This window comes from Odocoileus virginianus, chromosome 9 (genome assembly GCF_023699985.2).
Source record: "Odocoileus virginianus isolate 20LAN1187 ecotype Illinois chromosome 9, Ovbor_1.2, whole genome shotgun sequence".
NCBI lineage: Eukaryota > Metazoa > Chordata > Mammalia > Artiodactyla > Cervidae > Odocoileus > Odocoileus virginianus.
Window position 1 is genome coordinate 58,957,449 of NC_069682.1, and position 25,350 is coordinate 58,982,798.

General features: G+C 43.1%; 1 protein-coding gene across 10 annotated transcripts in view; it reads left to right on the forward strand.

Moving 5' to 3' along the window:
• Positions 1–25,350, forward strand: part of RALY (RALY heterogeneous nuclear ribonucleoprotein) — an 83,042-nt gene that overhangs the window by 33,168 nt on the left and 24,524 nt on the right. For 8 of the 10 annotated variants that reach the window (XM_020902545.2, XM_070472548.1, XM_020902546.2 and 5 more), the window contains exon 2: positions 4,178–4,260. The exons of 1 other annotated variant lie outside the window; for it this stretch is intronic. The gene's annotated coding sequence lies outside the window, so the exon portion shown is untranslated. Of the gene's footprint in view, positions 1–3,550; positions 3,675–4,177; positions 4,261–25,350 lie in introns of those variants that run through there. One more of the 10 variants, XM_020902544.2, reaches the window with a different exon arrangement.

Here is a 25,350-nt window from a genome sequence, read left to right on the forward strand (position 1 = left end):
GGGATCTTCCTAACCTAGGGGTTGAACCTGTGTCTCCTGCATTGGCAGGTGGATTCTTTACCACTGAGCCACCAGGGAAGACCCATATTCAGTTACCTTGGCTATAAAGTGGGCATTCCATCACTTGCTTCACAGGGTATTAGGATTAGGAGGGTTGCCAACATAACACCTAGTCCAGGAGCAGCCCAGGTCTTTCTGTCACCCTGCATTAAGGCCTGGCCTAAGCCGTTGCTCAAATGAAGCTTCTGAGGCCACTTGTAATCAGACTGATTCCCCCCCTACCCCCTGCCCCACCCCACCCTTTTACAATACATAGAGCTCTTGAAACTGTTAGGTTCTGCCAAAATATTCTTTTTTTTTAAAATATGTTTGATTTATAAGGTTGTGTTATTTTGTATTAGTTTCTGGTATACAACAAAGTGATTCAGTTATATGAATGTGTATTTTTCATATTCTTTTCCAATATGATTTATTGTAGGATATTGAATATAGGTTCCTATGCTATACAATAGGACCTTGTTTATTTATGTATAGGTTGTATCTGCTAATCCCAAACTCCTATTCTTCTCATATCCCCCCTTCCCCTTTGGTAACCATATGTTTGTTTTCTGTGTCTGTGAATCTATTTCTATTTTGTAAATATTCATTTGCATCATATTTTAGATTTTACATGTAAGTGGTGTCATACAGTATTTTTCTTTTTGGCTTATTTCACTTAGTTTGATAATCTCTCGGTTCATCCATGTTGCTGCAGATGGCACTGTTTCATTCTTTTTTATGGCTGAGTAATATTCCATTGTGGTTTTATTAATCATTGTAAAGATTCAATGTTGTCTTGTGCTGACATAGCCATATTTTCAAGAGGTGACAGAACTCACACAGTGAAGACAGGTCTGGAATGAGACCATAGTGGGATGAGAAGACCCTCCCAGTTACTTGAGTGCTGCTGTACAAGGCTGTGTGTATATGGAGTTCTTCAGCGGGTCAGCTGTGTCATGTTGGCAGGTAGGGCAGCGGAAGCTGGATCAGGGGAAAACTCAGCGAGCTGTTTGTGTTAAGTCCAGCTTTTAAAACACAAGTCTTCCAAACTTTCTGAAGAAGGCATACTTTCCTATCTACCCTTTGACCTTATGTCTGGTACCTGTATTCTTAATGATTGTTCTATTTTTTTTAAATTTATTTAAAACAATTCTGATTGTGCTGTGTCTTCGTTGCTGCACGTGGGCTCTAGCTGTGGTGCCCGGGCTCCTCACTGCCATGGCTTTTCTTGCTGCTGCTCACGGCTCCAGAGCACAGGCCCCCGGCTGCAGCGCCGGCTCAGTGGCTCCGCAGCAGGCGGGTCTTCGCGGGCCAGGGATCTGACCTGTGTCCTCTGCATTTACAGGTGGAATCTTACCCACTGTGTCACTGGGGGAGTTCTCATGATTGTTCTTTTTGACCTATTTTGGATTTTTTAAAAAATAGATAGGAAAAGCAAAAAATAAAAATTTCAGTGTGTATGTACAAACCACATCTTTCAGGTATTGGCTATTGTAAATAGTGGTGCTATGAACATTGGGGTGTGTGTGTATCTTTTTGAATTAAGAGTTTTCTCTGGATATATGCCTAGGAGTGGGATCATACAGTAACTGTTTTTAGTTTTTAAGAACCTACATTCTCTTTCCTGTAGCCTGCCTAATATTCTTATTATATTTGGAGGAAGTTGACACAGTCCTGCCCTGGACTACTAGGAGCCCAAGGATAAGATTTGTTCTCTTTCATCCCTGTGTCCTCTATAATCCCCAACCCAGAGTTGTAACCATGGCTGTCTTGACCCAGGAATTGTTTTTTGATTGATTGGATAAAAGACTTGGGGGGGGGGTGGTTGCAGCTGATAAAAAGAGCTGTTAAAGATTTGGCTGGGTCTCCCACCTTCACTCTTCCCCTTTCCTCTCCTGTTACAGTGTCATATTGATTCTTAAAAAAATCTTTGTGTTGTAGACAGGATGGGAATTGTATCCATATTTTGTAATTAAGGAATCTGAGGCTCAGATTAAAACTCAGGTCTCTTGTTAGGAGATGGATCCATAGTAAGACTGGTAGACATTTGAACAGAAATCTTAACTGACGAGGTCTTCATTATCTGGAAGCAGTAGGAATGTTTACATGAAAGAAACACAGAGGAACTGTTCTGAAGCCTTAGTGGATGGTGAGGACAGAGCTTGATTGTAGTCACAGCCAGAGGTATTGGAAGAACACAACAGAGAGGTGAGGAAGGGTTCAGGATAATTTCACCTAATTGCTAGGCCTTGAAGACTAAGATGAATTTAAATATGAATAAATGAAGAGAGTCATTCCAGGTGAGATAACAACATGGATAAAAGTATGGTAACTGGAAGGCCCACAGTCATAAGTGATGACCAGACCCATGGTGTAAGAGTCTAGAGAGTTGGGCTGAGGTGATTGGGAGCCATGCCATTTTTTTGAGCAGGGGAGTGGCATTAGGAACATGATTCTAAAAGTGTGGGCTCCAATAGATAGGAGTAGAAGGGGCAGGGAAAGACTAGTGAAAGAGAGACCAGGAAAGAGGCTACTCTAACAGCCTGTCCTTGTAATGTCAGTAAATTCTAAGACGTATTCCAGCAGTGCAGGCAGGAGAAAATGAGATCCTGAACCAAGAGGAAGTTGACGCAGCAGGGAATAAAGATGGTTTGGATGTAGAGCTGTTGGGGGAAAAAAAAACTCTTCAAGGACTTGGGGATGAGGGAAGAAGGGGTTGAAGAGCCTGATACATTTTGAAGTCTAAATATGTACTTGAGAGAATTGTTACACCATTTGCTGAACCATGGGGACTGGGAAATGGGAGGAGGGTTCACAGTTTGTTGACATGTTATTTAATTGGAGGTGCTGATAGTCCCTTCCTGTTACCTCCCACTCCTTAGTGCCTCTGCTTTTGCCGCTTGCTTTTGGGCTTTAACCCCAGCCTACAGAGATCCTTTAGTTCCTTGTGTTTGCTGCTTTGTTCAGACCTGGAACCCGGTCCCCACATCCTCCTATCCAGGTCTTAGAGCAGCTGTCATTCTTTCTCTGAAATAAAATAGTACATGTAAAGTGCTTAACCCAGTACTTAGACTATTTCAAACTGTGCGTTAAATGTTAATGATAGTTAAATGACTGTTGTGGTTGTAGTGATTATCATAGCTTTGTGCTCACAGTATCCTCTGGAACTACCTGGCTGAAGGACTCAGAAGTCATTCAACTGGTGTTTAGTAAAAAGTCTGGACTGCAAGTAAATGGAGAATATCCCAGGCTTGGGTATAAAAGCCAGGACTAGAGCATGCTTTTCTGTCTTTTTTCCTTCTGTGTTTTGAGAAGTGGTATAATGTGTGCTTAAGAAGGCAAGCCCTGGGGGTTGAACTTCTCAGGTTGAAGTCCCAAGTCTGCCATCTATTAGCTGTGTTAATTTGGGCAAATTTACTTAGCATCTCTGTATCTGTTTTCCTTTAGAAAAAGTGAAGAATGTAACATCACGCCAACCTTACAATACAAGAGTTTGTGAAGATTTAATGAGTTAATACAAAGGGTTTACAACAAGGCTTGGCACTGTGCTACTCTTCTCTTTACCCCAGTCATTTCTACCCCACATTCCAAGTAATATATAGGAGTTTCTGTGTCCCTGCCCAGCAGAGGACGGGGTAAGTAGAAAAACCTAAAGTCAGCCTCATAGTGCTTGGAAGTTTGTCCCATCTGGGTTCCAGGTTTTGGAAGCCTGGAGGAACCTCATTCTTCCTATCACTACATTCTAGTTCTGTAGACTTTCTTGTTCCTTAGTGTAACAAGCTTCCTCTTGCCCATCATTGCCTCAGGGCTTTTGTGCTTATTTCCCCTTTCTGAAGCTCTCTTCCCTCTGATCTTTGAAGATCTCACCCCCTTACTTGGGTCTCTGTCTAGTGACTGCTTCTTGGAGAAGTCTTCCCTGACTTTTATCTAAAATAGACCTCATTCTCACTCACAGTCCTTCTTTTTCCTTGATCTGCTTTATGTTTGTTTTTGGCCCTTAGCACAACCTGAAACTGTTTATTAACCTGTTTTTTTGCTACGTTGCAAGACCTGTAAGGGCAGGAACTTCAAATGCATGCATCGACCTAAGCTCAGGCCTGTTCTGAGCAAGACCCTGACGGACTTCTCTCTGTTCTAGGTGAGCCCTCTTCCCTGAGGCAGGTGGTGCTGACGCTGTAACGCACAAGAAGAACTTGCCAGCTGAGCTCAGTCTTGGTACTGGTGAGTGAGGGTACCTGGGCATACTTGGGCCAAGATACAGGCTGACTAGTTTGGGGCTTATTTTTACCCTCAGTACAGATAATTTACAGGTAATTACTCTCCTACTCCATGCCTAAGAGACTGTCATAGGCAGACAGTCTGGGATCACTTGCCATGAATAAAGCAAAAGCACTCTCAATTTCTTCTGGCTTCTGCCTACTACTTCCTGCTACCTGGTATCCTGGACCTGACTAAATCCATTCTCCCACAAGCTCTCTTAACATGACTTCATAGCCCTTCATAGTCTTTCCTGATTTCAGTCTTGAGTGTGACCTACCAAGCCCGAGTAGATTTTGGGAAATCCTGTGGTTTTATCAGTCCTGCAGAATATGGATCATCAGTGGAGCTGGGGATGGAGTGTTAGAGTGGGGCTTTGTGAAGGGAAAGTCCAGGGAATTTTAGAAGAAAGACTGTAGATGGTGAAACAGAAAGGGAAATCAACGTATTAAGAATCAGTTGTGTTATGGATCTTATTTATACTATATAAAATCCCATTTTATAGATGAGGGAGTTGAGGCTTAGGAAACTGAAGTAATACGCCCAGGGTTTACACCTGGAAATCCATAAAGCTGATCTTAGAATCCAGGTCAGTCTGTGAATACCATTGTTCTCTCTGTCTTGGCATGCTTTCCTTGGACTGCTAATCTCCTTGGAATCATGATTTTTCTTATAAAATTCAAGAAGATGGACCTTGTTAGGGGTTCAGGAAGGAGGCCTAGTTAATTGAAAGGCCCAGCAAGGCAGGCAAGAGGTGGGGGTCCCTTCTGAGCAATGACATTTTTAGTGAGGGTGGGCCAAGAGGCTGGAAGGAAGAACCTCCAAGCATGCGGAGATCCAGGTTTAAATATGAGTGGAAGGAGAAGAAAACATCTGTAACACTTGGGACCCCATGAGCACTTGTGGTAGCATAGACAGGGACCTGGTGAGCTGACTTGTAGTTGGAAAACCTGGGTGTTTATTGTCTCTCTCAATAGTTACCTTTGGATAATCTGTTTCCCTATTTTTAAGTTGGAGTGCCTCCATGTGCCTTCACGTGTTTAGTTTGTGTACACCAACCATATAGGATGTTGTAGAGAATCAAATGAGAAATGCAAGTTGGAAAGCTTTGTGAATTGTAAAACTGAAGTGAGAAGAAAGCTTTATAGGTACCTCTGGCATCTCAGTCCCTGACCTTTAGCCACCCCACTCCCCAAAGGCAAAAGGGAAGGTTTTGCCTTGGAAATCGACACTGTAAATTTTCTCCCATGCCCTTCTCTTTCTTTCCTTCTGCTGTAGGCCCTACTGGAAAAAAGTTGAAAAGTTCCACAAATTCAGTCTTTCCAGGGCACAGAGATAGAACCAGGCCGCATTGGCAGCGTACAAGCTGTGGAGCACAGGTTTAAACATACTGTCACAGCCTGGCTCCAAGTCCACTGCCGGTACAGATACTGTGGCTGTTTCCAGGAGTCCATCCCCAGCATGTGTCTGTACTCACTGACTACTTCCATTGGCGTGTTGCTTTGTTACCTACTGTTATCTTAGACCAGGAGGGCTATTCCTATTTTGGCCCTAGGTTCCCTACCTACTGCCACCCCTCACTACTGTTAGTGAAAAACTCATGTATACTGTAGCCTCATATCCTATCAGAGGCCGTGATCATTTCACTTTTCCCACCATTTCTCTTGCCCTTGGCCAGTGATACAGGTCATCATACTCTCTTCGTACCCTGTAGTCGTACTCTGTAGTAAGGGACCTTCTGTTCTTCCCGCTGCCTGCCTGAGGGTGCACAGAGGCATCTGTGCCCCAACCTGAGGCTCCTGGAAATCCACATTGGCCAGCCTTCCCTCCTTTTCTAAATCTCCAGACACTTGCTGTCATCTCTTTTTGTCTTGGTTAATCTAATGTTCTTTAGCTTCTGGCCTTCCATGGCCTGGGCATCAAGCTTGGGTTTTACTGTTCTTGGGACAACTGCCCTGCAAAGTAGTTCCATTGTTGATTCTTTTCAAATATGAATGGTTCCATGTAAAAACTGTATAATATATTGATACTCACATAGTAGCTTATTTATCTAACATCCTCAATTTTCCAGAGTCCTGCTAAAAAACAAAAGGTAGCAAAGTGTTGTCATCCTTAAGACTTTGCACAGTGCTAATTTATTCCTATTTTTATGTGTTGTTGTAACAAGCTTAACAATCTGGTTTCTAAACCCCCAGAAGATTAAGAACAGGGCATATAAAGGGGAGGAGGAGCTGCTATTTTAGCAGCAGCTAGAGGTGAGAGCTGAAAGCCAACTGTAAGGGAGAGGTAGAAGAATGATAAGACAGAGAAGTTAAAATGGGTATGAAGGCCGTACTTTAAGGGCAACAGCCCTATAGACATCTGTATTCTTCAGTAAGGTAGGGCTAGGTAATTTTTAAGGTAGTTCTTGAAGGCCAGTAGTATCAAAGAATGTTTAATTATTTGCAGTGTCTGCTATAGTTATCAGATGCTATATTGAGTGCTCTACATAAATTGATTTTGTTTTCATCATACCTTGAAAGGTAAGTGGTGATATTCTCATTTTATAAATTCTGGAGACTTAGAGATGGACACACAGGCAGTGACTGGAAGAGCTAATAAACTTAGAATTTAGAAGAATCTGGCTCTAAAAAGCCAAGTTTTTTCTATTATTCTGCACTGACTTCAGCTGTGGCCTAAAACCCCATTCCTTCTCAGCATCTTGGGACAGTGTTCCCCCCAACCCCCTGGCCCCAACCCCTACCTTTATTCATTCTCTTAAATATGGATGTCTCTTCCTTTTAAAGATATCCATTCATTCAGTGCCTCTTTATTGAGTGTCCTCTATGTGCCAGGCACAGTTTTAAGTGTTTGAAATGTAGCAATGAAGAAAATAGTTTTCTCTCCTATGGCCTAAATTCTAGTGGAATATAAACAAATGAATGTGTATGAAGAGAAATAAAGCAGGAAAAGGGAATAAGGAGGGACCATGTGATGAAAGAAGGCCTCCATGAGAAAATAAAATCTATACAGAAATATGTACAAAATGAAGTAGTGTGAGCTGTGTGTATATCTTGGGGAATAACATGCCAGGCATAGAGTTCAGTAAGTTTGGAGGCCCTAAAACAGGAGCATGCTTAATGTTTTGAGGAACAAAGGAGGTCAGTGTAGCTAGAGATGAATTGAGCAATAGGAGGAGTGGATCATGGAGAAGTCACAAGGGTAGACAAGGACTCAGATCACGTGGGGCTTTATTCTCAGTGAAATAGGAAGCTGCTGGACAGTTTTGAATAGATGAATGACATAATGTAACATCCATTAAAAAAAAATCTCTCTGCATGATTGTAATGGCCAGGACCTCCAATATGTTGTTGAACAGAATTGGTGGAAACAGACACTCTTACCTTGTTCCTGGTTTTAAAGAGAAGGGATTCAGTCTTTCTGAGTACTTAAGTGTGATACCAGTAAATATGATGTTTGCTGCAGGGCTTTTTGGTAGACTTCTATTTATCAGGCTAAGTAAGTTCTCTATTTCTAGTGTATTCAGAGGTTTTATTATGGATGGATGTTGAATTTTGTTTGTGTGTTTTTTTTATCCTTTATTCTACTAACATGGCACTATGATAATTGATTTTTGGATATGAAACCAACATCATTCCTAGAATGAATCCCACTTGGCTATAGTGTATAATCCTTTTTGTATGGTTTTGGGTTTGGTTTACTAATATTTTGTTGAAGACTTTTGCCTGTATTCAAGAGAGATGTTGGTCACTAGTTTTCTTGTTATATCTTTGGTTTTAGTGTCAGGGTAATACTGGTCTCTTAGGCTGGAGAGTCTTCATTTTCTGGGAGAGTTTGTGAAGGATTGTGATTTCTTTTTTGAGTTTTTAAAAAAATATATTTCTTATTTTAATTATTTTTGGCTGCACTGGATCTTTGTTGTTGCAGTTGGTCCTTCTCTAGTTGTGGTGCATGGGTTTCTTTCTCACTGTGGTGGCTTCCCTCCTCCTGGAGCGTGGGCTTTAGGCACGTGGGCTCAGTAGTTAAGGCTTACGGGCTTAGTGGCCCTGAGGCATGTGGAATCTTTCTGAACCAGGTGCTGAACTCAGGTTCCCTGCATTGACAGGTAGATTCTTAACCACTGGACCACCAGGGAAGTCTTCGTTTTTAAATGTTTGATAGAATTCACCACTGAAGCCATGTCGACCTGAACTTTTCTCTGTTGGAAGGGTCTTAATTACTAATTCAAAAATTCTCATAATAGGTCTACTCAGATGTACTTTTTTTTCTTTTGAGTCGATAATTTGTGTGTGTCTAGGAATTTGTCTCCTTCATCTAAGTTGTTTAATTTTGTGGCTTAAAGTTGTTCATAGTCTTGCCTTACAATCTTTTTAAACTCTAGAAGGTCAGTAGTGATAATCCTTTTGGTAGTAATAACCCTTTTTTCATTCCTGATTTTGGCAATTTGTATTTTCTCTGTTTTTCTCTTGGTCAGCCTTGCTGAAGGTTTAATTTTGTTGATTTTTTCAAAGAACCAGCTTTTGGTTTCATTGTTTTTCTATTCCACTGAGCTCTTCCTTTAATATTTGTTTTTCCTAACTTTAACTTGGTTTGCATTTAGTTTGTTCTTTTTCTAGTTTCTCAAGTCTTAGGTTACTTGTTTAAGGCACTCGCATCCGAAATGAAACTCCTCTTCAGGCATGACTGACCTGCGGACTGTCACATGCTCCTGAGTAGTAGTCTCTGGAGAACTATCTGGAGCTTCAGGGAGGGCCTGACCCAGGCACGGAGGGGAGACAAGTGGTCCGCAGTGTTGCGCCACCAGTAGGAAGGGGGCTAGGGCTTGACCCGTAGCACAGAGCAGCCTGGATCCTGCCTGCCCCAGGTGCCCCACCACCACCTGAGATTTGTGTGGATGGGCCTGAGATCCCTCACCCTCATATAAAGGCTATGTGCCCCCCATGCTGACTGGGGCAGGCCTGAGATGGGGACAGTTGAGTCGGTAGTGAGGTGATACATGGAAAACCAAGCTTTCTTCACTTTCCTAGGAGATTTTGCCTGATACAGAGCTAGAGGAGACCACTGCTCACCTCACAGACTTCAGAGACAGATGGCTTTGGAGGCCTTACCGAGTTCCTGTTAATGACTGAGATTCTAAGCAGAAATTTGAGTGCATCAAAGAAATAAGGCTTAAAGGCAGATACCAAATGAGTACGGTTACAAATAAGGGTACTCATTTGTGGCCTTTAAAAGTTTCCTCAATGTTCAGTTCAGTTCAGCTGAGTCGCTCAGTCGTGTCCAACTCTTTGTGACCCCATGGACTGCAGCACACCAGGCTTCCCTGCCATTGCCAACTCCCAGAGTTTACTCAAACTCATGTCCATTGAGTCGGTGATGCCATCCAACCATCTCTCCTCTGTTGTCCCCTTCTCCTGCCTTCAATTTTTCCCAGCATCAGGGTCTTTTCAAATGAGTTTTTTTCGCATCAGGTGGCCAAAGTATTGGAGCTTCCGATTCAACTTCAGTCCTTCCAATGAATATTGAGGACTGATTTCCTTTAGGATTGACTGGTTGGATCTCCTTGCAGTCCAAGGGACTCACAAGAGTCTTCAGCACCACAGTTTCAAAGCATCAATTCTTATGCGCTTAGCTTTCTTTATAATAAGTCCAACTCTCACATCCATACATGACTATTGGAAGAACCATAGCCTTGACTAGACGGACATTTGTTGGCAAAGGAATGTCTCTGCTTTTAATATGCTGTCTAGGTTGGTCATAACTTTTCTTCCAAGGAGTAAGCATCTTTTAATTTCATGGCTGCAGTCACCATCTGCAGTGATTTTGGAGCCCAAGAAAATAAAGTCTGTCACTGTTTGCGCTATTTCCCCATCTATTTGCCATGAAGTGATGGGACCAGATGCCATGATCTTAGTTTTCTGAATGTTGAGCTTTAAGCCAACTTTTTCACTCTCCTGTTTGACTTTCATCAAGAGGCTCTTTAGTTCTTCACTTTCTGCCATAAGGGTGGTGTCATCTGCGTATCTGAGGTTATTGATATTTCTCCTGGCAATCTTGATTCCAGCTTGTGCTTCTTCCATCCCAGCGTTTCTCATGATGTACTCTGCATATAAGTTAAATAAACAGGGTGACAATATACATTCTTGACATACTCCTTTCCCTATTTGGAACCAGTCTGTTGTTCCATGTCCAGTCTTAATTGTTGCTTCCTGACCTGCATACAGATTTCTCAAGAGGCAGGTCAAGTGGTCTGGGGTTCCCATCTCTTGACGAATTTTCCACAGTTTGTGGTGATCCACACAGTCAAAGGCTTTGGCATAGACAATAATGCCGAAATAGATATTTTTTTCTGGAACTCTCTTGCTTTTTTGATGATCCAGTGGATGTTGGCAATTTGACCTCTGGTTCCTCTGCCTTTTCTAAATCCAGCTTGCACATCTGGAAGTTCACGGTTCATGTACTGTTGAAGCCTGCTTGGAGAATTTTGAGCATTACTAGCGTGTGAGATGAGTGCAGTTATGCAGTAGTTTGAGCTTTCTTTGGCGTTGCCTTTCTTAGGGATTGGAATGAAAACTGACCTTTTCCAGTCCTGTGGCCACTGCTGAATTTTCCAAATTTGCTGGCATATTGAGTGCAGCACTTTCACAGCATCACAGCGTCATCTTTTAGAATTTAAAATAGCTCAACTGGAATTGCATCACTTCCACTAGCTTTGTTCATAATGATGCTTCCTTAGGCCCACTTGACTTCACATTCCAGGATGTCTGGCTCTAGGTGAGTTATCATACCATCGTGGTTATCTGTGTTGGGAAGATGTTTTTTGTATAGTTCTTCTATGTATTCTTGCCACCTCTTCTTAATATCTTCTGCTTCTGTTAGGCCCATACCATTACTGTCCTTTATTGAGCCCATCTTTGCATGAAATGTTCCCTTGGTATCTCTAGTTTTCTTGAAGAGACCTCTAGTCTTTCCCATTCTGTTGTTTTCCTCTATTTCTTTGCATTGATCACTGAGGAAGGCTTTCTTATCTCTCCTTGCTATTCTTTGGAACTCTGCATTCAAATGGGTATATCTTTCCTTTTCTCCTTTGCTTTTTGCTTCTCTTCTTTTCAAAACTATTTGTATGGCCTCTTCAGACAGCCATTTTGCTTTTTTTGCATTTCTTTTTATTGGGGATGATCTGGATCCCTATCTCCTGTACAAAGTCACGAACCTCCATCCATAGTTCATCAGGCAGTCTGTCTATCAGATCTAATTCTTTGAATCTATTTCTCACGTCCTCGTCTATAGACATGAAATAACAATTTCTATCCAGCATCTGTGAAAGATGCATTTCAAATAAGTGCTGTATGAAACTGATAGATACTGTATGCATGTAAGGGACTACTAATGTTAGTAACTATGGTCCTAGGGACTGGGACAGTCTGAGAAGGGGCAGGAGCAGTGGCAGTACACTTCATGGTGTGGATCATGAACGGCTGACCAAAATGGACTTTGTAGCTTAATGTAAGGCAGGGGTTCATTGTCTGCCAGTGTAGTCATCCAATGGCTTCCAGGGGTTTCTCTGGAGACACTCTGAGGAAAGCTTCCAGAGCAGTTCAGCTTAGAAGCAGTTGTCCCTGTTCTCTCCCCACCCAGGAGTTTTGCCCACATTTTATTATCTTGGTTCCAGAGTCAGCTGGCTTTCTTGAGGGTTACTGTCATAGGAAGTAAAAAGGTCAAGCTCACTTAGAGGGAAGGAGTAGTATGCAAAAGACTCTGGGTCCTGTTAGACCCTGTGTCCCCCTCCTTCACCAATTTTCATTAAGATTAAGGAGGATCTTTCTGTCCTGCTGGAGCAATAGACTTGACAGAGGAGGGACTGGCAGCTCCTAGAGGGAAGTTTTAAGGCCATTGACTGTGGCAGAGAGGTAGGATCTGAGCTTAAAAATAAGGCCAAGAGATCAAAAACTCAAACTGGGAAATCATAAATCGGGAAGCCAAGGTCCATCAGCAGATGCGATGCTGAAATCATGAGGTGAGTAGGACATGGAAAAAGGGGACTTATGATTTAATGGGGCAGATGTGGAAAAAAGCCCCAAAACTATTCTACAAAAGATCACAGTAACACAAAAGCAGAAATTGCTTCTTTTGAACTCTCCATTATTTTGTGTTATCTGGGCCTCTACTGTTACCCTCTACCTTCATTTCCCTCCCCACCCCCCCAGTTAGTATAATATGTCAAGAGTTACTTTACTTAAGTGCGTAGGGCAAGAGACAGCGTTATCTACATTATAACTGATCTTCGGGACGTTTAATTAACCGCATCTTGCCCACCATTGTAAATCTTGAAAATCTCAGGCCACATGCTGCTGGGGAAAGAGAGGAAGCCAAAAGCCAAAGATTTGAATTTGCTTGGGCATTGATTTCCTGTGTGACTAACCTCTCTGAGCTGTAGTTTCCTCCTCTGCAAAATGGGAGGAATGCCTATACATTTATTGTGGTGCTAATAGGAAATGATGAGAAAATGCCTCGCTTGGATTGGTGTTCAGCCACTGGTGGTTGGAATAAATTCTGATATCATGTGTTCAGTGTCAAATTGTAGTAGAAGGTGAGTATTGTGACCCAGGCTCTTAGGTCTTCTACTAGCTCAACCTTGCGGAAGTATTTAATATCTCTGAACCTCAGTTTCCTCAGCTCCAAAAAGAGGGAATGAAGCAGAAAGGTGTTCCATAATTGCTGGTGTATCTCTTCCAGTTCTGTGCCTCCAAAGGCACTTGGTCTGTGGTTCAAACAAGGAGTCGGGGCTGGGGCAAAAGAGGAGGCTCACCTTCAGTCCTGCTTCAGGCTTCAGCAGGGACCGTTAGAAAGTCATTATCTAAGTATGATGAGAAGTGTCTGGGAGTTGGCTGCAGGGGCAGTAGCCTATCTTTCAACATTTGGTGGTCGGGGGACGGGGAGGGAGAAAACAATGATAAAATCAGAATGGCCTGGAAGGTTGGAGACTGAGTCGTTATTGAGTATGAGAGAGACCATGAGGCACAGAGCCCAGCTTGTGCTCTAGTACCCGCTTTCTGGGTGGTGTTGCCAGTAAAGCTGTTTCTCTTTTTTTAGCCTCCATATCCCCATCTCTAAAATGAATTAGGCAGTGTATTCTCCACGGGCCTCTTAGGGTTTCCTACAATTTCATCATCCACTCTCTTCTGGCTCTCACGTTGGTTTGTATCCAGCTTGTGCCCTTGGTGTTGAGGATTTCATTTACAAAAGGCTTCTTAACTTGCCAGGCTAGCACTAGAGTAATATTCAGAATGCTCTTGAAACCACTGTTTCAAGCCACTATGAATCATACAACTTTCAAGTCCAGAAATGCCGTGGTCCACCTGGTCTGACCCCCTTATTTAACACTGAAAGATGATGCAATAGAGTAGAAAGACTACTAAGGGACTTCCCTGACTGTTCAGTGGTTGAGATGCTGCATTCCCAATGCAGGGGGCATGAGTTTGATCTCTTGTTGGGCAACTGAGATCCTGCATGCTGGCTTTGACTCCCGGCTTTGACAGCAGACCTTGAATTCAAATTCCTGCCAGTAATTAACTTAATCTCTCTGAACTATAGTATCATCTGAAAATGAGGATAGTGATAATAGAGAAGGCACATAAAGAATTGTTATTATTTGGAAAAGAAAAAAACTGAGGCCTGAGAGATGATATCACCTGCTCAGAGTCAAGCTCAAACCAGAATCTCTGTCTCTTGTCCAGGGTTTTCTTGTCCTCTAGAGACAAGGTCAGCTACGTATGTAGTAGCAAAGATTGGAACTGAAAGCATGTCAGCTTTCTTAACATCTCTGCCAACAGTCTTCTCAATTCCCCTGGGGTGTGTGTCAATAACACAGCCCGCACTTGTTTTAGAAACAAGCTCTTCACAAGCACTCCTGTTTGATTTGCTTTGGCTGGTACAGGATCCAGATGCTCTTAGAATAGCACAACAGACTCTCCAAATCAGCCCATTCCCATTCTGAGCCACTCACAGCTCTGATCTGCTGTTGGCTAGGGTTTGGCCCCTAGGTTCCCCCCAACCCCCACCTGTCATGTAAATCTCTTCAGTCATCTTTTGCTATTGGTTCTTTCCTTCTTCAAGGAAGTCATGTGTATTGAGTGCCTACTATGTGCCAGGTATTGTGATAGCTGCTTTAAATTAAAACTATCTTTGTTAATCTTAGTAACTCCTTAAGTTATTAATAGCTCCAGAAGGAAAAGCTGAGGCTCAGTGAAGTAAATGAATTTGTCAGAGGTCATCTGCCTAGACCGTGAAAGAGCTGGTGTTTGAACTTGGGTCCTCCTGCCTCCATAGACCCCATGCATTTAGGTACAGTAAGCTCTTTCCTGAGTATCATACTGCCTCTGGCCTCTGCCTTTCCAGGAGGGTAAACTGTTCATGAGTGCCCAGAAAGGGGCTTCGGTGGCTTTAGAAATTGGCAGTTGGGAATATCTCCATGCCTTCGGTGCATTTTCCCATTAATTTCTTCTGTTCTACCCTGCCTCAGACCCAAGGTCTCTAGGATCCAAGTGTGTGGCCCAGACGTCCAGTCACTAAGTGAGAGGCCAGCTTTCCGTCTTCAACATGGAACGTGGATTCTGTAGTAAGAAGTGTCCTCGTCATTTTCAAAGTTGAATGAGGGGAATACTCAAGTAATAAGCCCCTTGTATGCCCAACTCTGAAATGCAGGGGGTGTGAATATCTGAAGCATGATGAGCTTCTTTCAGGGACCTGGCAAGAGAGGAGGCAGAGGCATACATATATAAAAGAGTTAAAAAGAAAATTACTCTTAATAGGTCTTCAAACCTGTCATCACTTTTCAGTTTACAAAGTGCCTTACTTATAGAGATCCTTCCTTCCTAGTATAAGGAAACTGAAGGCATCTGCCTTTATTTGGCAGAGTCAGGGGCTAGAGTTCACATCCTTAGTCTTGATAAGGTCAGTGAGTCTCTGCCCTCTTGAAAGAGTTCTTGTCTGTGGCCTTGGGTCCCCATCAATCTTCATTTGCAAAAGGAACAGGCCTTTAGTCTCTGCCCTTTTCTGAGAGCCATCCTCTGGCCACTGGTCCCCTGCCTCACTCCTTCCTACTCAGCTGCTAGGGCCTTCTTAATGAGACCCTCTTCTAAACGATACATTTTTAAGTGTAGGCTAAGAGGAGGTATTTTCCCCAAGATCATTTGCCATAAAATGATGGGATTTTATGGCCAGTAGGAAGAGATCTTAACAGTTACCAGTTTTTTGGAGAAGTCCTTTATTTAAACACATAATTCAATGTCTCAAACAGAGCTGCTCTGTTAGAAGTGGCAGTAGTGGCCCCAGAGGCCACTGGTCCAGCCTCCCCCTTACCCTCATCAGAAACAGCCTCAGGCATCTGACATCAACTTGCAGGGTTGCAATAAAACAACACTGACCTCGGTCAACTTTCCCATTTTGTAATTGTGAAATTGAGGCCCAGCACAGGGCAGTAATAGGCCCAAGGTTACACAGTGAATTAGTGGCAGGTCTGACTCAGCCTTGTGCACTCTTTGCAACACTGAACTTCATGTCATTTCATGAGTGAACACATGTTCCCTTTCACTAACGTTCTGTGCCTAGATGTCAGGCATCTTGCCTCCTGGCATCTGATTCCTGTGAGGTAGGTGGGCAGGCCTGTGGATGTGTGTACCATGTCAGGGCGTAATTCTCATCCATGTGGTGAGTGTGTGTTAAGTTGTATTTAACTCATTGTGGGAACTAGCAGAACAAGAATTGTTGAGAAATTGGATTTATGGTAGTGGAAAAAGGATTAAAATTTCATTTTAATGAAAACGTAACATTTCATGTTGTCTTCTCTACTTTAAAAAAGTGCACTTTCTCAGTTTTCTATACATTAACGTGTAACTTGGCAGAGTTTTAAAATATTTGGGCCCTGTTTGTGAACAGTAAGTCCAACAAAATTCTCTGAGTATCATGTGACTCTCAGATGCGTACTAAAAAAAGTCCTAACATGACTGGAAAGGTCACACAGTTTTCTTTTTGCCTTACTTCCAGTTTTTGAATAATTTTCCTTAACAAAACACCACTGAACATGATCAGAGTCTCTGGCATTAAAGCTGGTCAGAGCTTTTCCAACTCAGGAAGGCATCCTTCTGCTCAGGGCACAGACCCAACTTCTTCCCTGAAGCTTCTGCAGCTGGCAGCCATCAGCGGGACCTTAACCTGTGTCCTACAGCCTTGGTCACTGGCTTGGAGTTTGACCTTTGCTAATCTTAGACTTGCTTCTTCCCCTTCACCCAGTCATGGAGACTTTTTCCCCTGTTTCTGGTTACCCCTGGGACCATCTTGGATGCAAAGAGGTCACAGAGTTCCACCTGGAGGAAGTTTGTTTTGAGCAGAGTTTTACTCGGGCAAAGTAGGCAACTGCTTTCATTATGAGTTTTTGTGTTAGCTGTTTTGTTTTTCTCATCCCCAGTGTTATCATCCAAGGCCCGGTTTTAATCCTCTCTCACTGACTTCTTGTTAACTAATTTGCCTCCCTGGGTTTCCCTCGTGGCTCAGTGGTAAAGAATCCACCTGCCAATGCAGTAGACTTGGTACCTACTGCGTAGGTCAGAAAGATCCCCTGGAGAAGGAAATGGCAACCCACTCCAGTATTCTTGCCTGGAAAATCTCACCGACAGAGAAGCCTGGCGGGCTACAGTCCATGTGGTCACAAAAGGGTGGGACACAACTTAGCAGAGCGACTCAACAACAACAAACTTGTCTTTGCTAGTGAAATATAGCTTCCTTTTTCTGAGTAAAACTCTGCTCAAAACAAACTTCCTCCAGGTGGAACTCTGTGACCTCTTTGTATCCTAATGGCCCCGGGGGTAACCTGCCTCCAGTGTTTGCCCCTGAAATATAACTTCCTTTTTTGCTCCATAGGTTTTAAGATACATATCTTATTGCTATCAGTTTCCTGCTCATAAAACCTCTCCTTAGCATGACAATAAAATCCAGTCTCCTTAGCATGACATTCAAGGCTCTTTAAGTACTATTTCTCTTCTTTCTTTTCAGTTTCTTCTCCAGTCCCATAAGAGTTCATATTAGTGGGTAGAAGTATTAGGGAAAGTATTGCACAACTTCAGGACAGTATGAAGGAAGACTGACCTGATCCAGTCTGCCAATGAAGGTTAAGAAGTGCTAGATGTGGTGCCATGTTAGCATTCAATATGATAAGCATCTGTGCCAGGCACAGGGATAGGTCCTTGGGGATAAGGAGAAGGCAAACACATGGTCAAGACCTTTGGAACTCCTAGCTGATCAAGGAGAACAGGTAGGTAAAGTAAGTAGGTAACAGTGATGATCACTACAATGGAAGCATGTGGAGTGCTTTGGGAATATGGGGACTAACCGCCCTACCCTCCTGATCAAGGAAGGCTTCACGAAAGAGGTGATATTTGAGTTGGACTTCAAAGATGAGATATTTGATAGTCTTGAAAGATGAAGTATTTGGCAGTTGAGAAGGGTAATCTGTAGCTTCCAAATGAAGAGACCAGTGAGGACTGAAGGTGTAGAAACCTCCATGTATGTCTTAGAGAAGAGTAAGCAGTCCAGTGTAGCCAGAGCATAGCCTTTCAGGAATGGAATGTGGTTAGGGTTAAAGTTATCGGAGGAAGTTGAGACTAAACTGTAAGGCCTCATTTTCCACATTAAGGAAATACTGTGTTTCATGCCTAGCATTGTTGAATTAAGTGACATATAATTGTTTGTGCGTGAGTGTAGTTGTATGTTAGGATGTGATTGTTACATTTGGAGATGATTTTTGAAGACCCTGCAAAAATTGGAGCCAAAAGGGCAGGTTAAACTTAAGTTCATCCAGGCTTGAATTTCGAGCTTCTGAGTTCTCTAAGCTTATAAGTTAATCATAGCGTGCCAGGATTGAAAGGGACCTTAGAGATCAGTAGTTCATACATTGGTCCATTCAACAAATGCCTGATACTTTTTTTTAATATGTACCATTTTTTAAAGTCTTTATTGAATTTGTTAACAATATTGTTTCTGTTTGTGTTTTGGTTTTTGGCCCCTTGGGAGTAAGGTTGGAGAGGGGACAGCTGAGGCCAGATAGAGGGCCCTGAAGTCCATTTGGCTGATGGGAAAATGAGGCTAATATTCAGGGCCATGTAGCAAGTTAGTAGCAAGGCCAGGATTGGTAACACTCCTGGTGCAGCCTCCCTTCCCTTGCCTCCCTGCTTCCTTGCAGCTATTTATCCAAGGTTAGCTTGGATCCCATTTAATTCCTTTATTCTCCTCTCCCTCACTTAGCTCTTTCTCTCTTGGATAAGTTGGTTGACCTCAGAGAGCAATTTTCTTATCTGTAAAATGGAGATGTTAATTATAATTATCTTGAAATTAAAAAGTTTTAAATATTTTTAAGCCACTGATCTCATTTTTTTGTATTATTCTTGCTCTTTGCAGATACAGATACCATGTTAAGTTTGAGTATATGCCTGTGTTCCAGTTGTTGCTATTTTCTAGCTGTGTAAATTTGGACAAACTGTCTTGACCTCACACTTAAGTGTTTTTCCCACCAGAGTCCTAAAATTCCATTTCATAACCATTTGGAAACTTGACTTGTTTACTTTCTCACCCTGGAGTGTGCCACTGTTGATGACTTGCAGTGGCAACTGGGCTGGCCCTGTGTGATTTGAAGAGGACAGTATGAGAGGCAATACAGCTGGGTGCCTGGGGGGTATTAAATCAAGGATTGGCAACTCCTCAGAAGTCAGATGATTTCTGGGGACTTCCCTGGTGGTCCAGTGGTTAAGAGTCTGCCCGCCAGTGCACTTAGTTGCCGTGGAACAACTAAACCCATGTGCCACAACCACTCGAGCCTGTGAGCCGTAACTACTGAGCCCAGACACTCTAAAGCCCCTGCTGTGCAACAAGAGAGGCTACCGCAAGAGAGGCCACTGCACTGCAGCTAGAGAGTAAACCCTGCTCACAGCGACTAGAGAAAACCCGCCTGCAGCAACAAAGGCCTGGACAGCCCCCCAGAAAAGATTTCTGGGGTAGGAGTCTGGGGTTAGTGTCAATGGTGACTTGATTTGGATTATGTTCTGGGAATAGTGAAGTTGCCAGCTCCACTGAGTGGAAGAACCAGCAGTGCACAGGCACTCTTGCTTGTGCCCTGGAAAAAGACAAGTGTGTTGGTGGCAGGTGTCCAACATGACCTGACTGGCTGCCCACAGGCCATCTCTGCCATTCAGGACATCAGCCACTGGTCCTGCCAGCCCTCTGGCAAGGTTGCTGTGATTTGATAGAAAGAGCCCAGGCTCTGGGTTTGCACAAATGTGAGTTCAAATCCCTGTCTGCCAACTACTGATTGTGTTCCTTGTCTAGTTCTTCAACTAATTCTATAGTTCTTAAAAATTTTTAGAGCCAGTGTCTTTGTAAAATAGTGTTGTTGAGGGAATTCCTTGGTGGCCTAGTGGTTAGGATTCTGGGCTTCCACTGCCACGGCCTGGATTCAATCCCTGGTCAGGGAGCTGAGATCCATACAAGCCTCACGGTGTGGCCAGAAAAAGAAAATAGTGCCTTTGATACCTACTTTGGGGGTTGTTGTGAGGATTCAAAAATAGCTTAGACAAATAGGTCTCACACAATACCTGATACTTAGTTGGATGAATAGCAAGTTGATCAACTACTGTTAGCTCTTTGAAGACTGGTATCCTTGGGAGGTGACATTCAAGTCAGTGCTGGTCTGATTCTCTCACTACCTCCCCACTCACCCCCAGAAGTCGACCTGACCCCTCCTTTCCTTCCTCAAGTTCAGACCCCATAAATATGAAGCAGTCTGTCTCACCAGGTGGCATATCTATGAGTAAGCAAGATTGTTACATAGCAGACATACAGGGCCAGGGCAAGTAGCTCAGGCAGCAGCTGATGAACAAAAGGCTTCTCTCTGTTCCCAATAAATTGGTCCTTAGGGATCCTAGCTTTGAAATTCTAATTGACACAGGAAGGAAAAGATTCATTAGGCTCTGGACTCATTAAAATGCTCTGCTGCTCACCTACGATTTATTCTTGGCCCTTCATCAGGAGGAATTAAGTAAACCAACAGGCTGGGAGGCTGCTGACAGCACAGTTCATGTACTTGGCGCTGGTGCTGCTCATGGGGTGTGGATATGGGGCCTGCCATACTCTGGAGCACACAGCTGGCCTCAGAGGTTTCTCACCGTTAGGACCTAGCATGAGTCTAAGTCTCGTCTATTGTCAGTGCTTTTTGCTATCATTCATAGATGGTAGCTCATTCATAGATGGTCCACAGAAGAAGAGGGGCTTGCCTGAGATCACTGAACCACAGAAGTGGTGGAGCTAGAATTAGAAACAGTCAGTCCTGAGTCTTTCCCCTGCATCACCAAAAAATCCCCTTTTGGATTTCTAGATCCAGTATTTCATTCATTCAGCCATCAACAGATACTTTTGCTGATACATGTTATGTGCCAGGATTCTATGATAAAACAGATGGGGGGTGGGAAGGGAGGTGGAGAGGGGATACCTGAACCAGTATTATGGGTGACTAGAAAGGCCTCCAAATCTGAGGGCTGAATAGGAATTAGCTTGGCAAAGAAGCATATGAAGAGTAATCAAGCCTTGAGGGATCACTGCCTACAGAGGCTGGGACACTCTTCAAGTAGTGGAAAGTCTTGCTAGGGTGGAGGAATTGAAGAAGGGATGAGAAGATGAGTCAACCTATGAGGTTGGGGCCACTTTCTCTTAAAAGAACTCTATACCTGGAATTAGGAGTCCTGGATGTTCTAGATGTGTTTCTGCTGCCAGTATTTATTTAGCGTCTTTTTGTGTGCCAGTGTTGGACACTGAGATACAAAAATGCATATAATATATGTAGCTTTGTCCCCCGAGATGTTAGTTTAATGAGGCTAGCAAACTAATAAATAACTCCTATAATAAATGAAAGGAGTAATTACTTTTGTTGGAGGAAGTCAGAGTTGAACTGTGTTACCATCAGGATTTTCTCTGAGTTTGATGATCTCACCTATCAATTTAGTGATAACCACTGTCCTTTGTAGCTAATGAGCTGATGAGAAGACAGCTCTGTAATGACTGGTGTTTGTGTGGCATTTGTGAATTACAAAACACCATTAATTGAATCTTAAGCATAACCTTATAACTTAGGAAATTTCTCAGCAATTTACAGATGAGGAAACTAAGGGTGAAAGAGGTTGAGGCTTGTTTATAGTTTTACAGCTTTAGATTAAGAAAAGCTAGGGATCAGAAATCCAAATCTTGTGCTCTCTTTTTTAGTACAGTGGCTCTGAACAGATAGTGAAAAGTAGAAAGATGGCAGCTTTCCTGTTCCATACTTGTAAGCCTGGTTTCCCTTTCCCTTTCCCTTCACTTGAAATGCAAAGAATGACTTGACTGTGAGAAAAAGCAACTTAAATTGGTTGGGAAGAAAGAAAAAGAGCCTATTTCAATCTTCCTCAGATTGGGCTCTGAACTTTTAAGATCATGTGTTCCAATGTTCTTGTCAGCTCCCACTATTCCTTCTCATGCCATTTACAGAGTGCTGTCTCAGCTACTGTGTCATTGGCCACAAAAGGCTATTTGTGGGGTAGACAGAGCCTGCTTTACAGGTGGGTAAACTGAGGTCCACAGAAGTGAAGTATTTTGCCCAGAGTCACTGAATTATTCATGCCAGAATGAGGATGGACACCACAGGTGCTCCTAAGTCATAGAAGAAAGCTCCTCTGATTCATTCACGTCACACAATTCTTGATATACCCTATGAGCCAGAAATTTTATTTTATGAGAGAACCTCTGGTTAGGCTCAAGCTATCTTGATGCAGTGCCTTCCTCTAAGAGCGCAGGGACTTTTGCTATTTATTTATCTGTCCCCCGCCAGGGCCTGGTTCCAAGAATGCTCTGCTGTTGTTTTTGGCCTTATTCTTCCAGAAGCTGAAGGGAGCAGATGGCCACAGCATTGTGGATTATAAGGGTGTGATCCCATTCTGGGCTAGAGGATGAGTGAAGAGCCCTACACCCATCTACTGCTGTTTCTGTGCTCAGGTCCCTGCCAAGGTATTTTCCATCCCAGAACAAAGTGAAGCTGGCTAACTCTGCCCCTGCCTCCCCCTATGCACAGCATACTTACTGATCTTCTGGATAGATTTCACGCAAAGGCTTCTATGATCTGCTGTCCCAAATGACCCTTTGGCCCTACTTCCCAGGCATGTTTCACATTTTAAGGGGAATCTGGCATCTCGTTTATCTACAGGCCTCCCAACACTCCCCACCCTGTTTGCTGTTTTTATTTCCAACTCCTTCAGCAGATTGGCTGCTTCGTGTGACTGACAAATAGCCTAAAGAGTAATCAGTACTGGGAAATGGACATGTTTTCTGTTTATCTGAAATCCTAATTGGAAAAGTGTAAGGAACACAATTTTGAGGGAGCAGGGCTAGAAGGTGACTGGAGTAAGGACGATTGACTTCATGATGGGAAGCCTGCAAGAACCTCAAGTACCTCAAAAAATCATGAAAGGAAATATCAGTATTTGTTCACTATTTCTCGTGCCCCTTATATATTAATATCTTTATATATTACAGAGTGCTTTTATATCTATTACTGCCTTTTGAGTGTTAGAGCAACTCTTTTGAGGGCAGCAGTGCAAGGATTACTTTCCTCACTTGACAGTTGTGACCAGGGAAGGTCAGGGAAGATTAGTGGTCAACTGTCTGGTGCTCATGGTGGCAGAGCCCCAAAGAGAACCAGGATTTGGGAGCCAAATAGTCCTACGTTTGAAATCTGGTGTTCATCACATTCTAGCTGAATGATCCTGGGCAAGCTACTTAATTTCCTCAAGCCTCAGTTTTCTTCTCTGTGATAAGAGGATAACAGTATTTATCTCCTGTCTGAGAATTAAAAGATACAGTGTATAGAAAAATGCCAACACAGTATGGAACAAGTATTAGGACCGTAGTAACTGCAGGTTTCCCATCTTAGTGTTTTAAGTGTCTTGTATTCTGAATCTTTGAAAATTAGTACTCTCACTAGAGTACAATGAGCTATATGTAATACATTTCTGTAAGCTAGAGTATCATTTAAGTGCCTCACTGGGTTAAGAGAACTGAATTAGTGGGAAGCAGGGGTGCTCCAGGCACTGGCTGAGTCCTTCTAATACAAATCACAGTGGGTTGGAGCTGACAGAGACCCTAGAGATCTGTTCTAGTGTGTCTTCCTCAGAAGAGATGTTAATAATCTCAGAAAAGTCAGACTGGATAATGCAAAGTGCATTTTTCTACTTTTGACTTCTCAGAGCCTTAGTGTGCATGTGACTGGGGTAGGTGGGGACGAAGGGATAGAGGAGGCCACGTTTCTTGTTTCTATTTGACCTTGGAGCCCCTAACATCTTGAAGAGCACTGGTTTTTCATGAAAGAGTTCATGCACCGCTACTCTGGTTCAGTTCTCCATTTTCTGGATGAGGCAGTTAAGGTCTCAGCCAGGCTTACAGAGCCAGTCCACAGTAGAACCAGAACTAGAGTTCAGGGTGCCTGACCCTCTCTTGGGCCACACCACCATTTGTACTCCATTCCTCTTCCTCTTCTAGCCAGCAAATCATAAAATTACAGAGGATTCTGCAAACCACTAATCAGAGAGCATTGTTAGAGCATCAAGCTTTCTGTTTTGATGTGTTTGTGCTAGTAAGCAGGAAAATGCGGAAACAACAGGCTTAATGGCTGCCAAATGTTTCCAAACAGTTGAAAGACCAGGGATCAGATAATTTTAGCTCAGTGTCTGGAAAGGTGCCTCTGACCCACAAAATTTTAAGTCTGTTCTTGTTTTATGAAGTTTCAATTGCAACCAAGGGGCTCATCAAAGAGGCCTGTAGTGTAGTTCCCTGTGATGAATACTGACACTAGTGATTATGGGAAAGATCCTGAGAGGAATTTGAGGAGAATGTGTCAAATTTCTGTTCTTTCATCACCATCTTCCATGGAATTCAGTGGTTAGGAATGTGCTGCTGGTTTCTGTCCAGAACTTGGCAGAGGGGGTTGTCTTTGGCATTTATTTAGTGAAGGGTGTCCTTGCCTTTACTAAGCCTTCTAGTAAAAAATACCACCTTTACCTTTGCATAGTTGTGCAGTAAACTTTTCAAAAACACATCTGATACTCAGAACAATCCTGACATAAAGATTATCGTCCACATGTCTAATGAGGACACTGAGGCTCAGAGAAAGGAGTAGTAATTTGTCCAGGGTCTGACAGCAAATTAGTGACAAACCTTTATTGTATTACAGGTGCCTGGTGCAATTGTGACATACAGTAGATCCTCAAATATTTATTAATAGAAAAATTAGTACTTTTCCAAGGATTAAACATTAGTAGACTCTTTGCCCAGTATTCTTTCCATGAAGCCAGGCTGTGGGGACCAGTGGTTGGGCTTATCTCAGGGTCAGCAGATAATTCAGAGTGTGGACTGAGTCTCCCTTTGCTGTGTGGATTTCTGACAAGGACCCTGTGCCTCCTCCCCACCCTGGAGAGCTTCAGTTCAGCAGTTTTTGGCCTGGAGATTGAGTCTCTCTTTTGAGCTCCTATTCCTTGGATTCTGCTGAACAAAGACACCTCTGGTCCCCAGCTTCTCACTCTGTCCCTCCTTTGTCTTCTCTCTCATTACTGTTTTGCCTGTCCTTCTGCCCTACTGATGGATGAGGGATTTGTGTTTGACCCACGAACATCAAATGCACAGTTCACTCTTAAGGAGCTGCTTTGTCAGGAACACTGGGATTGACTGAAGCAGTGCCCACCTAGGATTCTATCACCTGTTAGCAGAAATTCACTGAGCATCTACTGGTTGTCTGGGTAGTGCTGGATGCTGGGATTGCAAAGATTAATAACAGTCTCTGCCTTCTAGGAGTTCAGAGTCTAATGGAGAAAGACAGGTAGGTAAATACAAAGGTGCAGCAAATGTTGCTGTGACAGAGGTCTGTAGAATGTCCATATCAGGATACAGAGGAGGGGGATGGAAAACAAAGGCTACCCTGAAGAGTTTTCATCATGG